The following is a 12,742-nucleotide window of genomic DNA, read 5'->3' as shown; positions in this document are numbered from 1 at the left end:
TTTATTTTTTCATTTTTTTCTTTGACCTATGGGTTATTTAGAAGTATGTTAGTTTTGGGGTCCCTGGGTGGCTCAGTGGGTCAAGCATCACAGGGCTGTGAGTTCAAGTCCCACATTGGGCTCTGCACTGAGCATGAAGCTTACTTAAAACAAGAGAGAGAGAGAGAGAGATGTTAGTTTTAAAAGACTCCAGAATTTTCCAGCTATATTTCGGTTACTTATTTCTAATTTAATTCCATTGAGGTCAGAGAACATATTTTGTATGATTTGATTTTTTTTTTTTTTTTTTTTTTAATTTGTAAGGCTTATGCGAGGATGCCTGGCTGGCTCAGTCAGTGGAGTATGTGACTTGATCTCAGGGTCATGGGTTCAAGCACCATATTGGGTGTGGAGCCTACTTTAAATTTTTTTTTTAACTAAAAAAAAACTTTAAAAAAATTTGTAAGACTTATTTTATGGCTCAGCATAGGGTGTCTCGGTAAATGTTCCATGTGCAGTGGAAAAGAATATATATTGTGCTATGCTGAATGAGTCTGTGTCAATTAAGGTCAAGCTGGTGATAGTATTCTATATCCTTACTAGTTTTGTGTCTACTTGTTCTATGCATGGATAAAGTGGTTGCAATCTCCCAACTGTAACTGTGGTTTTGACTATTTCTCCTTTCAGCACTATCAGCTTTTGCTTCATGTGTTCTGAAGTTCTGGTATTAAGTGCATAAACATTTAGGAGGACCTGACGATTTGGTCTTTCACCATTAAGAAATAAAATGTAGTGGATTTGTTTTGTAACCTTTATCTCTTTGATTTGTTTGTCCTAATCGTTGGGCTATTTATACACTTCCAGGTCTCTAACACTTGGTGTTGTTTCATTTAACCTTTTCAACAAAAAAAAGTTTGCCCGTTTCTCCCACCCCGGTGGGAACAACCACCAGTCTGTTCTCTGTTTCTATGAGCTTGGGTATTTTATTTTTAGATTCTGCGTATCAAACAGATCATATGATGCTTGTCTTTCTTTGTCTGACTTATTTCACTTAGCACGATGCCCTTGAGGTCCATCCATATTGTGGCAAATGGCGAGATTTTGTTTTTTATCGCTTAATAATATTCCATTTTTTGCATATATCTACCACAATTTCTTTGTCCATTTATCCATCGATGGATACTTAGGTTGTTTCCATACCTTGGCTACTGTAAATAATGCTGCAATGAACATGAGAGTGCAGGTATCTTCCTGAGTGAGTGTTTACATTTTCTTCAGATAAATAACCAGAAGTGGAGTTGCTGGATCATATGGTAATTCTAGTTTTAATTTTTTCAGGAACCTCTGTACCATTTTCCATGGTGACTGCACCAATTTACCTTCCCACCCACAGTACACAAGGGTTCCCTTTTCTCCACATCCATGTCAACCGTTGTTATTTCTTGTCTTTTTGACACTAGCCATTCTGACAGGTGTGAGGTGATACCTCACTGTGGTTTTGATTCGCATTTCCCTGCTAACTAATGATACTGTGCGTCTTTTCATATGTCTGATGGCCATCTGTACATCTTTGGGGAAATGTCTATTCAGACCTTCTGCCCATTTTCTAATGACACTTTTTTTGTTGTTATTGAGTTGTATGAGTTCTTGGTATATTTTGGATTTTAGTACCTTATCAGATATATAGATTTGCAATTATTTTCTCCCATTCAATAGGTTGCCCTTTCATTTTTGTTGATGGTTTCCTTTGCTGTGCAGAAACGTATTAGTTTGATGTAGTCCCACCTGTTTATGTTTGCCCTTGTTGTCTTTGCTTTTAATGTCAGATTCAAAAAGTCATCATCAAGACCTTTCTTCCTATGTTTTCTTCTTCCAGTTTTATGTTTTCAGGTCTTACATTCAAGTCTTTAAATCATTTCGAGTTGACTTATGTATATGGTGTTAAGATAGTGGTCCAGTGTCATTCTTTTGCATGTGGTAGCCAGTTTTCTCAACACCATTTATTGAAGAGACAGTCTTTTTCCCACTGTATATCCTTGGCTCCTTTATTGCTGTAAAATGTATGTGTGGGTTTATTCAGGACTTTATAGTGATCTATGTGTCTGTTTTTATGTAAATGTCATACTGTTTTATTATTGTAGCTTTGTAACATAGTTCTAAGTTGAGGAGCATGATGGCTTCAGCTTTTTATTCTTCTCAAGACTGCTTTAGCTATTTGAGGTCTTTGTTACTTCTTACACATTTTAGGATTATTTGTTCTATATCCATGAAAAATACCATTGAAATTTCCATAAGGATGACATTGAATCTGTACATTGCTTTGAGTAATATGGACTTTTTAATAATATTAATTCTTCCAACCCATGAGGATGAAATATTTTTCCATTTATTTGTGTCTTCAATTTTTTTCATTAATGTTTTACAGTTTTCAATATACAGGTCTTTCACCTCATTGATTAAATTTTTCCTGAGTATTTTATTCTTTTTGATGCAATTGGAAATGAGTTTGTTTTAATTTATCTGATAGTTCATTATTGTAAAGAAATGGAAGATGGCGGCGTAGGAGGACGCTGGGCTCACCGCGCGTCCTGCTGATCACTTAGATTCCACCTACACCTGCCTAAAGAACCCAGAAAACCGCCAGAGGATTAGCAGAACGGAGTCTCCGGAGCCAAGCGCAGACGAGAGGCCCACGGAAGAGGGTAGGAAGGGCGGCGAGGCGGTGCGCGCTCCACGGACTGGCGGGAGGGAGCCGGGGCGGAGGGGCGGCTCGCCGGCCAAGCAGAGCCCCCGAGTCGGGCTGGCAAAAGCGGAGGGGCCGGACGGACTGTGTTCCGACAGCAAGCGCGACTTAGCGTCTGGGAGGTCAGAAGTTAACAGCTCTGCTCAGAAAGCGGGAAGGCTGGAGGACAAAGGGAGGGAGAGCTGCTGAGCCCCCGGACGGCAGAGCTCAGCTTGGCGGGGAACAAAGGCGCTCGCCAGCGCCATCTCCCCCGCCCATCCCCCAGCCAAAATCCCAAAGAGAACCAGTTCCTGCCAGGGAACTTGCTCGCTCCGCGCAAACACCCAACTCTGTGCTTCTGCGGAGCCAAACCTCCGGCAGTGGATCTGACTCCCTCCCGCTGCCACAGGGCCCCTCCTGAAGTGGATCACCTAAGGAGAAGCGAGCTAAGCCTGCCCCTCCCGCCCCCGTGCACCTTGCCTACCCACCCCAGCTAATACGCCAGCTCCCCAGCACCACAAGCCTGGCAGTGTGCAAGTAGACCAGACGGGCCACACCACCCCACAGTGAATCCCGCCCCTAGGAGAGGGGAAGAGAAGGCACACACCAGTCTGACTGTGGCCCCAGCGGTGGGCTGGGGGCAGACATCAGGTCGGACTGCGGCCCCGCCCACCAACTCCAGTTATACACCACAGCACGGGGGAAGTGCCCTGCGGGTCCTCACCATTCCAGGGACTGTCCAAAATGACCAAACGGAAGAATTCCCCTCAGAAGAATCTCCAGGAAATAACAACAGCTAATGAACTGATCAAAAAGGATTTAAATAATATAACAGAAAGTGAATTTAGAATAATAGTCATAAAATTAATCGCTGGGCTTGAAAACAGTATACAGGACAGCAGAGAATCTCTTGCTACAGAGATCAAGGGACTAAGGAACAGTCACGAGGAGCTGAAAAACGCTTTAAACGAAATGCAAAACAAAATGGAAACCACGACGGCTCGGATTGAAGAGGCAGAGGAGAGAATAGGTGAACTAGAAGATAAAGTTATGGAGAAAGAGGAAGCTGAAAGAAAGAGAGATAAAAAAATCCAGGAGTATGAGGGGAAAATTAGAGAACTAAGTGATACACTAAAAAGAAATAATATACGCATAATTGGTATTCCAGAGGAGGAAGAGAGAGGGAAAGGTGCTGAAGGGGTACTTGAAGAAATTATAGCTGAGAACTTCCCTGAACTGGGGAAGGAAAAAGGCATTGAAATCCAAGAGGCACAGAGAACTCCCTTCAGACGTAACTTGAATCGATCTTCTGCACGACATATCATAGTGAAACTGGCAAAATACAAGGATAAAGAGAAAATTCTGAAAGCAGCAAGGGATAAACGTGCCCTCACATATAAAGGGAGACCTATAAGACTCGTGACTGATCTCTCCTTTGAAACTTGGCAGGCCAGAAAGGCTTGGCACGATATCTTCAGTGTGCTAAACAGAAAAAATATGCAGCCGAGAATCCTTTATCCAGCAAGTCTGTCATTTAGAATAGAAGGAGAGATAAAGGTCTTCCCAAACAAACAAAAACTGAAGGAATTTGTCACCACGAAACCAGCCCTACAAGAGATCCTAAGGGGGATCCTGTGAGACAAAGTACCAGAGACATCACTACAAGCATAAAACATACAGACATCACAATGACTCTAAACCCGTATCTTTCTATAATAACACTGAATGTAAATGGATTAAATGCGCCAACCAAAAGACATAGGCTATCAGAATGGATAAAAAAACAAGACCCATCTATTTGCTGTCTACAAGAGACTCATTTTAGATCTGAGGACACCTTTAGATTGAGAGTGAGGGGATGGAGAACTATTTATCATGCTACTGGAAGCCAAAAGAAAGCTGGAGTAGCCATACTTATATCAGACAAACTAGACTTTAAATTAAAGGCTGTAACAAGAGATGAAGAAGGGCATTATATAATAATTACAGGGTCTATCCATCAGGAAGAGCTAACAATTATAAATGTCTATGCGCCAAATACCGGAGCCCCCAGATATATAAAACAGTTACTCATAAACATAAGCAACCTTATTGATAAGAATGTGGTCATTGCAGGGGACTTTAACACACCACTTACAGAAATGGATAGATCATCTAGACACACAGTCAATAAAGAAACAAGGGCCCTGAATGATACATTGGATCAGATGGACTTGACAGATATATTTAGAACTCTGCATCCCAAAGCAACAGAATATACTTTCTTCTCGAGTGCACATGGAACATTCTCCAAGATAGATCATATACTGGGTCACAAAACAGCCCTTCATAAGTTTACAAGAATTGAAATTATACCATGCATACTTTCAGACCACAATGCTATGAAGCTTGAAATCAACCACAGGAAAAAGTCTGGAAAACCTCCAAAAGCATGGAGGTTAAAGAACACCCTACTAACGAATGAGTGGGTCAACCAGGCAATTAGAGAAGAAATTAAAAAATATATGGAAACAAACGAAAATGAAAATACAACAATCCAAACGCTTTGGGACGCAGCGAAGGCAGTCCTGAGAGGAAAATACATTGCAATCCAGGCCTATCTCAAGAAACAAGAAAAATCCCAAATACAAAATCTAACAGCACACCTAAAGGAAATAGAGGCAGAACAGCAAAGGCAGCCTAAACCCAGCAGAAGAAGAGAAATCATAAAGATCAGAGCAGAAATAAACAATATAGAATCTAAAAAAACTGGAGAGCAGATCAATGAAACCAAGAGTTGTTTTTTTGAAAAAATTAACAAAAGTGACAAACCTCTAGCCAGGCTTCTCAAAAAAGAAAAGGGAGATGACCCAAATAGATAAAATCATGAATGAAAATGGAATTATTACAACCAATCCCTCAGAGATACAAACAATTATCAGGGAATACTATGAAAAATTATATGCCAACAAATTGGACAGCCTGGAAGAAATGGACAAATTCCTAAACACCCACACTCTTCCAAAACTCAATCAGGAGGAAATAGAAAGCTTGAACAGACCCATAACCAGCGAAGAAATTGAATCGGTTATCAAAAATCTCCCAACAAATAAGAGTCCAGGACCAGATGGCTTCCCAGGGGAGTTCTACCAGACATTTAAAGCAGAGATAATACCTATCCTTCTCAAGCCATTCCAAGAAATAGAAAGGGAAGGAAAACTTCCAGACTCATTCTATGAAGCCAGTATTACTTTGATTCCTAAACCAGACAGAGACCCAGTAAAAAAAGAGAACTACAGGCCAATATCCCTGATGAATATGGATGCAAAAATTCTCAATAAGATACTAGCAAATCGAATTCAACAGCATATAAAAAGAATTATTCACCATGATCAAGTGGGATTCATTCCTGGGATGCAGGGCTGGTTCAACATTCGCAAATCGATCAACGTGATACATCACATTAACAAAAAAAAAGAGAAGAACCATATGATCCTGTCAATCGATGCAGAAAAGGCCTTTGACAAAATCCAGCACCCTTTCTTAATAAAAACCCTTGAGAAAGTCGGGATAGAAGGAACATACTTAAAGATCATAAAAGCCATTTATGAAAAGCCCACAGCTAACATCATCCTCAATGGGGAAAAACTGAGAGCTTTTTCCCTGAGATCAGGAACACGACAGGGATGCCCACTCTCACCGCTGCTGTTTAATATAGTGCTGGAAGTTCTAGCATCAGCAATCAGACAACAAAAGGAAATCAAAGGCATCCAAATTGGCAAAGATGAAGTCAAGCTTTCGCTTTTTGCAGATGACATGATATTATACATGGAAAATCCGATAGACTCCACCAAAAGTCTGCTAGAACTGATACATGAATTCAGCAAAGTTGCCGGATACAAAATCAATGTACAGAAATCAGTTGCATTCTTATACACTAACAATGAAGCAACAGAAAGACAAATAAAGAAACTGATCCCATTCACAATTGCACCAAGAAGCATAAAATACCTAGGAATAAATCTAACCAAAGATGTAAAAGATCTGTATGCTGAAAACTATAGAAAGCTTATGCAGGTAATTGAAGAAGATATAAAGAAATGGAAAGACATTCCCTGCTCATGGATTGGAAGAATAAATATTGTCAAAATGTCAATACTACCCAAAGCTATCTACACATTCAATGCAATCCCAATCAAAATTGCACCAGCATTCTTCTCGAAACTAGAACAAGCAATCCTAAAATTCATATGGAACCACAAAAGGCCCCGAATAGCCAAAGTAATTTTGAAGAAGAAGACCAAAGCAGGAGGCATCACAATCCCAGACTTTAGCCTCTACTACAAAGCTGTCATCATCAAGACAGCATGGTATTGGCATAAAAACAGACACATAGACCAATGGAATCGAATAGAAACCCCAGAACTAGACCCACAAATGTATGGCCAACTCATTTTTGACAAAGCAGGAAAGAACATCCAATGGAAAAAAGACAGTCTCTTTAACAAATGGTGCTGGGAGAACTGGACAGCAACATGCAGAAGGTTGAAACTAGACCACTTTCTCACACCATTCACAAAAATAAACTCAAAATGGATAAAGGACCTGAATGTGAGACAGGAAACCATCAAAACCTTAGAGGAGAAAGCAGGAAAAGACCTCTCTGACCTCAGCCGTAGCAATCTCTTACTCGGCACATCCCCAAAGGCAAGGGAATTAAAAGCAAAAGTGAATTACTGGGACCTTATGAAGATAAAAAGCTTCTGCGCAGCAAAGGAAACAACCAACAAAACTAAAAGGCAACCAACGGAATGGGAAAAGATATTTGCAAATGACACATCGGACAAAGGGCTAGTATCCAAAATCTATAAAGAGCTCATCAAACTCCACACCCGAAAAACAAATAACCCAGTGAAGAAATGGGCAGAAAACATGAATAGACACTTCTCTAAAGAAGACATCCGGATGGCCAACAGGCACATGAAAAGATGTTCAACGTCGCTCCTCATCAGGGAAATACAAATCAAAACCACACTCAGATACCACCTCACGCCAGTCAGAGTGGCCAAAATGAAGAAATCAGGAGACTATAGATGCTGGAGAGGATGTGGAGAGACGGGAACCCTCTTGCACTGTTGGTGGGAATGCAAATTGGTGCAGCCGCTCTGGAAAGCAGTGTGGAGGTTCCTCAGAAAATTAAAAATAGACCTACCCTATGACCCAGCAATAGCACTGCTAGGAATTTATCCAAGGGATACAGGAGTACTGATGCATAGGGGCACTTGTACCCCAATGTTTATAGCAGCACTCTCAACAATCGCCAAAGTATGGAAAGAGCCTAAATGTCCATCAACTGATGAATGGATAAAGAAATTGTGGTTTATATACACAATGGAATACTACGTGGCAATGAGAAAGAATGAAATATGGCCTTTTGTAGCAACGTGGATGGAACTGGAGAGTGTGATGCTAAGTGAAATAAGCCATACAGAGAAAGACAGATACCATATGGTTTCACTCTTATGTGGATCCTGAGAAACTTAACAGAAACCCATGGGGGAGGGGAAGGGAAAAAAAAAAAAAAAAGAGGTTAGAGTGGGAGAGAGCCAAAGCATAAAAGACTGTTAAAAACTGAGAACAAACTGAGGGTTGATGGGGGGTGGGAGGGAGGGCAGGGTGGGTGATGGGTATTGAGGAGGGCACCTTTTGGGATGAGCACTGGGTGTTGTATGGAAACCAATTTGACAGTAAATTTCATATATTAAAAAATAAAAAAAAATAAAAAAATAAAAAAAATTTAAAAAAAAAAAAAAAAAAAAAAGAAATGCAACAGATTTCTGTGTATTGATTTTGTATCCTGCAGCTTTACCAAATATGTTTATTCATTCTAACAGTTTTTTTTTTTTTAATGGAGTCTTTAGGGTTTTCTATATATAATATTGTGCCATCTGCAAATAGTGACTGTTTTATTTCTTCCTTTCCAATTTAGATGCCTTTTATTTATTTTTCTTGCCTAATTGCACTGGCCAGGATTTCCAATACTCTGTTAAATAAGAGAGGAGACTGGGGCGCCTGGGTGGCGCAGTCGGTTAAGCGTCCGACTTCAGCCAGGTCACGATCTCGCAGTCCGTGAGTTCGAGCCCCGCGTCAGGCTCTGGGCTGATGGCTCGGAGCCTGGAGCCTGTTTCCGATTCTGTGTCTCCCTCTCTCTCTGCCCCTCCCCCGTTCATGCTCTGTCTCTCTCTGTCCCAAAAATAAATAAAAAAAAAACGTTGAAAAAAAAAAATTAAAAAAAAAATAAATAAATAAGAGAGGAGAGTGGACATCCTAGTCTTGTTTCTGATCTTGGAGAAAAAACTTTCCACTTGCTATTAAATGTGGATCTGTCATACATGGCCCTAATTATGTTGAGGTAGGTTCCCTCTATACCCACTTTGTTGAGTTTTTATCATAAATGGATGTCGAATTTTGTCAAATGCTTTCTTTGCATCTATTGAGATGATCATATGATTTTTAATTTTCTTTTTTAAGTAATCTCTACAACCAACGTGGGTCTCAAACTCATGACCCCAAGATCAAGAGTCGTATGCTCTACTGAATGAGCAAGCCAGGCATCCCATTAACCATATGATTTTTATACTTCATTTTGTTAATATAGTCTATTCCATTGATATACAATTGTTGAACCATCCTTGCATCCCTGAAATGAATTCCACTCAGTCATGGTGTATGATTCTTTCAATGTATTGTTGAATTCAGTTTGCTAATATTTTGTTGAGGATATTTGTGTCTATCTTCATCAGGGATATTGGCCTGTAATTTTCTTTTCTTGTGGCATCCTTGTCTGGTTTTGATATCAAGGTAATACTGGCCTCATAACATGTGTTTGGAAGAGCTCCTCCCTCTACTATTTTTTGGAAGAGTCTGAGAAGGATTGGTATTAATTCTTCTTTGAATGCTTGGCCAGAATTCACCTGGACTTCTGTTTGTTGGGAAGTTTTCAATTACTGATTCAATCTCCTTGCTAGTAATTGGGATATTCGGATTTCCTATTTCATCATGATTCTGTCTTGGTAGATTGTATGTTTCTAGGAATTTACCTGTTTCTTCTAGGTTGTCCAATTTGTTGGCATATAATTATTCATAGTAATCTCTTAGAATCTTTTGTATTTCTGTGGTATCAGTTGTAACACTGTTTTTTTTTTTTTAGTACAGATATCACAAATTATGGTATTTCCTTCCAAACATTTTCTGTATTATTTTTTTCAACATAGTTAAATCATGTTGTATCCACCAGTTTATATCCTATTGAAAAATTTCACTATGAAATGTTACATGGATACCAGAATATGTGTGTATGCTTGTGTGGGTATATGCAAATAGTGTAAAAAAAATACAATATGGGGACCCTGAGTGGCTCAGTCGGTTAAGAATCTGACTTTGGCTCAGGTCATGATCTCATGGTTCGTGAGTTCAAGTCCCGCATAGGGTTCTGTGCTGACAGTTCAAAGCCTGGAGCCTGCTTCGGATTCTGTGTTTCCCTCTCTCTTGCCCCTCCCCCACTCACACTCTCTCTCCAAAATAAAAAAAAAATTTTTTTTAATTTTTAAAATAATAAAAAGCTCATATACACACATGTTTCTTTTTAAAAAAAAAATTTTTTTTAATGTTTTTTATTTATTTTTGGGACAGAGAGAGACAGAGCATGAACGGGGGAGGGGCAGAGAGAGAGGGAGACACAGAATCGGAAACAGGCTCCAGGCTCCGAGCCATCGGCCCAGAGACTGACGCGGGGCTCGAACTCACGGACCGCGAGATCGTGACCTGGCTGAAGTCGGATGCTTAACCGACTGCGCCACCCAGGCGCCCCTACACACATGTTTCTTAAACATTACTAGTACCTTTGAGGTCATCTCTGCATCCCCCTCTCTCTTACATAGTTATCTTTATTTTTGCATTAATCATTCTGTTTTTCTTTATAGTTTTCTCATATATGTATGTATTTTTAAACAATATATTCTATTTCCCTTTTTGGCCATTATATAAAAAAATTATATTGTATATTTTCTCTATGGCTTGCTTTTTTGCTTGACATTATGTTTTGGAGATTCATCCATATTGATATATATAGCTATAACTCATTCATTTTTGACTACTGCATAAAATTCTGTTCAAAGTATTTGGATATACCACAATCCCACTTCACAATCCAAATCCAATCAATTCTTCTACTGCCAGACAATTGGGGTATTTCCAATTATTTTGCGATAACAAATGATGCTGCGGTGAAGAATTTGATGTGTGGGTTGTGGTGCACACACGTAACAGTTTTTCTAAACTGTATACCAGAGGTGCACACACATCTGCAAAATACCCTGTTTTTCTTCACTAAACCTTAATTCTGTCTTTAATCATTCTTCCCTTCATTTTAATGATTGTATTTTATCTCCACAAGTGCATGCACTAAGCCATATCTCTACTGTTGAACATCTAGGGTTTGTCCTCATTTTTTTAACTTTATACACAACCCCAGAGGAAAAAAACATTTTTGCACAGAACTCTCTGCTTTTTAGGTCATTTTCTTAGGAGGAATTCCCAGAAGTGGATTTCTTGAATCAAGGCTGTACTGATTTCCATTCAGTGGAAAGGTTTTTACTGCTGAAATACACAAAATAATTGCCATCCATATGGTCGCTAATCCTTTTGGGATCATAGATCCTTTGGAGACTATGATTAAGGGTATGGACCTTTCCTCCAGAAAACACACGCACACACACACACACACACACAAGCACACACATACACACAAATTATTTATATTCACAAAGCAGAATGCAATTTCAAGAGTTTCTCAGGCTCTCTGAAGCCCCTATGCTGATACCTCTATTAAATAAGATATACTGTTGGGGCACGTGGGTGGTTCAGTCCGTTAAGCTTCCGACTTCGGCTCAGGTCATGATCTCACAGTCCGTGAGTTCGAGCCCCGCGTCGGGCTCTGTGCTGACAGCTTAGAGCCTGGAGCCTGCTTCAGATTCTGTGTCTCCCCCTCTCTCTGCCCCTCCTCTGCTCATGCTCTGTCTCTCTCTGTTTCAAAAATAAATACAAACATTAAAAAAAAAGATATACTGTGTTACCTACTGCATATTTCTAATAATACTTCACCAAATAAGTTCACACACCACATTTCTTATAATACTTCACCAAGTAAGTTCACATATTTCAGTATCTGTCAAGTACCTTTTGTTTTATTTTTTTTTTTTTATTTTATTTTTTCAACGTTTTTTATTTTTATTTTTGGATAGAGAGAGACAGAGCATGAACGGGGGAGGGGCAGAGAGAGAGAGGGAGACACAGAATCGGAAACAGGCTCCAGGCTCCGAGCCATCAGCCCAGAGCCTGACGCGGGGCTCGAACTCACGGACCGCGAGATCGTGACCTGGCTGAAGTCGGACGCTTAACCGACTGCGCCACCCAGGCGCCCCAAGTACCTTTTGTTTTAAACCACAACTTACTGAGCACCCACAATATGTCAGCGCTTATGCCAGATTCCAGAGATAGGAGAATAAATGCTCCTGACTTCAAGGATTATAGAGTCTAATGGGGAAGACATAAAATAACAAGTATTCCAAAAAAAAAAAAAATATGTGCAATAAGAGAGATATTCATTAGGCAAAACAGAGATACAAATCAAGGATTGATCAACTGTCGTTTACCAAGGGGTTGCAAAGAATGAATAAACAGTCTCAAGGATGTTAGAAAACATAGTACCAGCAAAGGGAGAAAGGCATCATATAACCTGGCATCTATAGGAAGTTATATATGAGTCAAATATAGTTGGGTTAGAATGGTTAATGAATGTAAGGAAGGGTTAAGACTCTTCGTTATTTGAGAGCAAGATTAAGAAAACAGTATTAACAGAGGTGCCTGGGTGGCTTAGTCGGTTAAGAGTCTGACTTTGGTTCAGGTCATGATCTCACGGTTCGTGGGTTCAAGCCCTGTGCCGGGCTCTGTGCTGACGGCTCGGAGCCTGGATCCTGCTTCAGATTCTGTCTCCCTCTCTCT

The sequence above is a fragment of the Neofelis nebulosa genome, chromosome 12 (genome assembly GCF_028018385.1).
Source record: "Neofelis nebulosa isolate mNeoNeb1 chromosome 12, mNeoNeb1.pri, whole genome shotgun sequence".
NCBI classification, from domain to species: Eukaryota; Metazoa; Chordata; class Mammalia; order Carnivora; family Felidae; genus Neofelis; species Neofelis nebulosa.
This window is presented reverse-complemented; position numbering follows the sequence as displayed.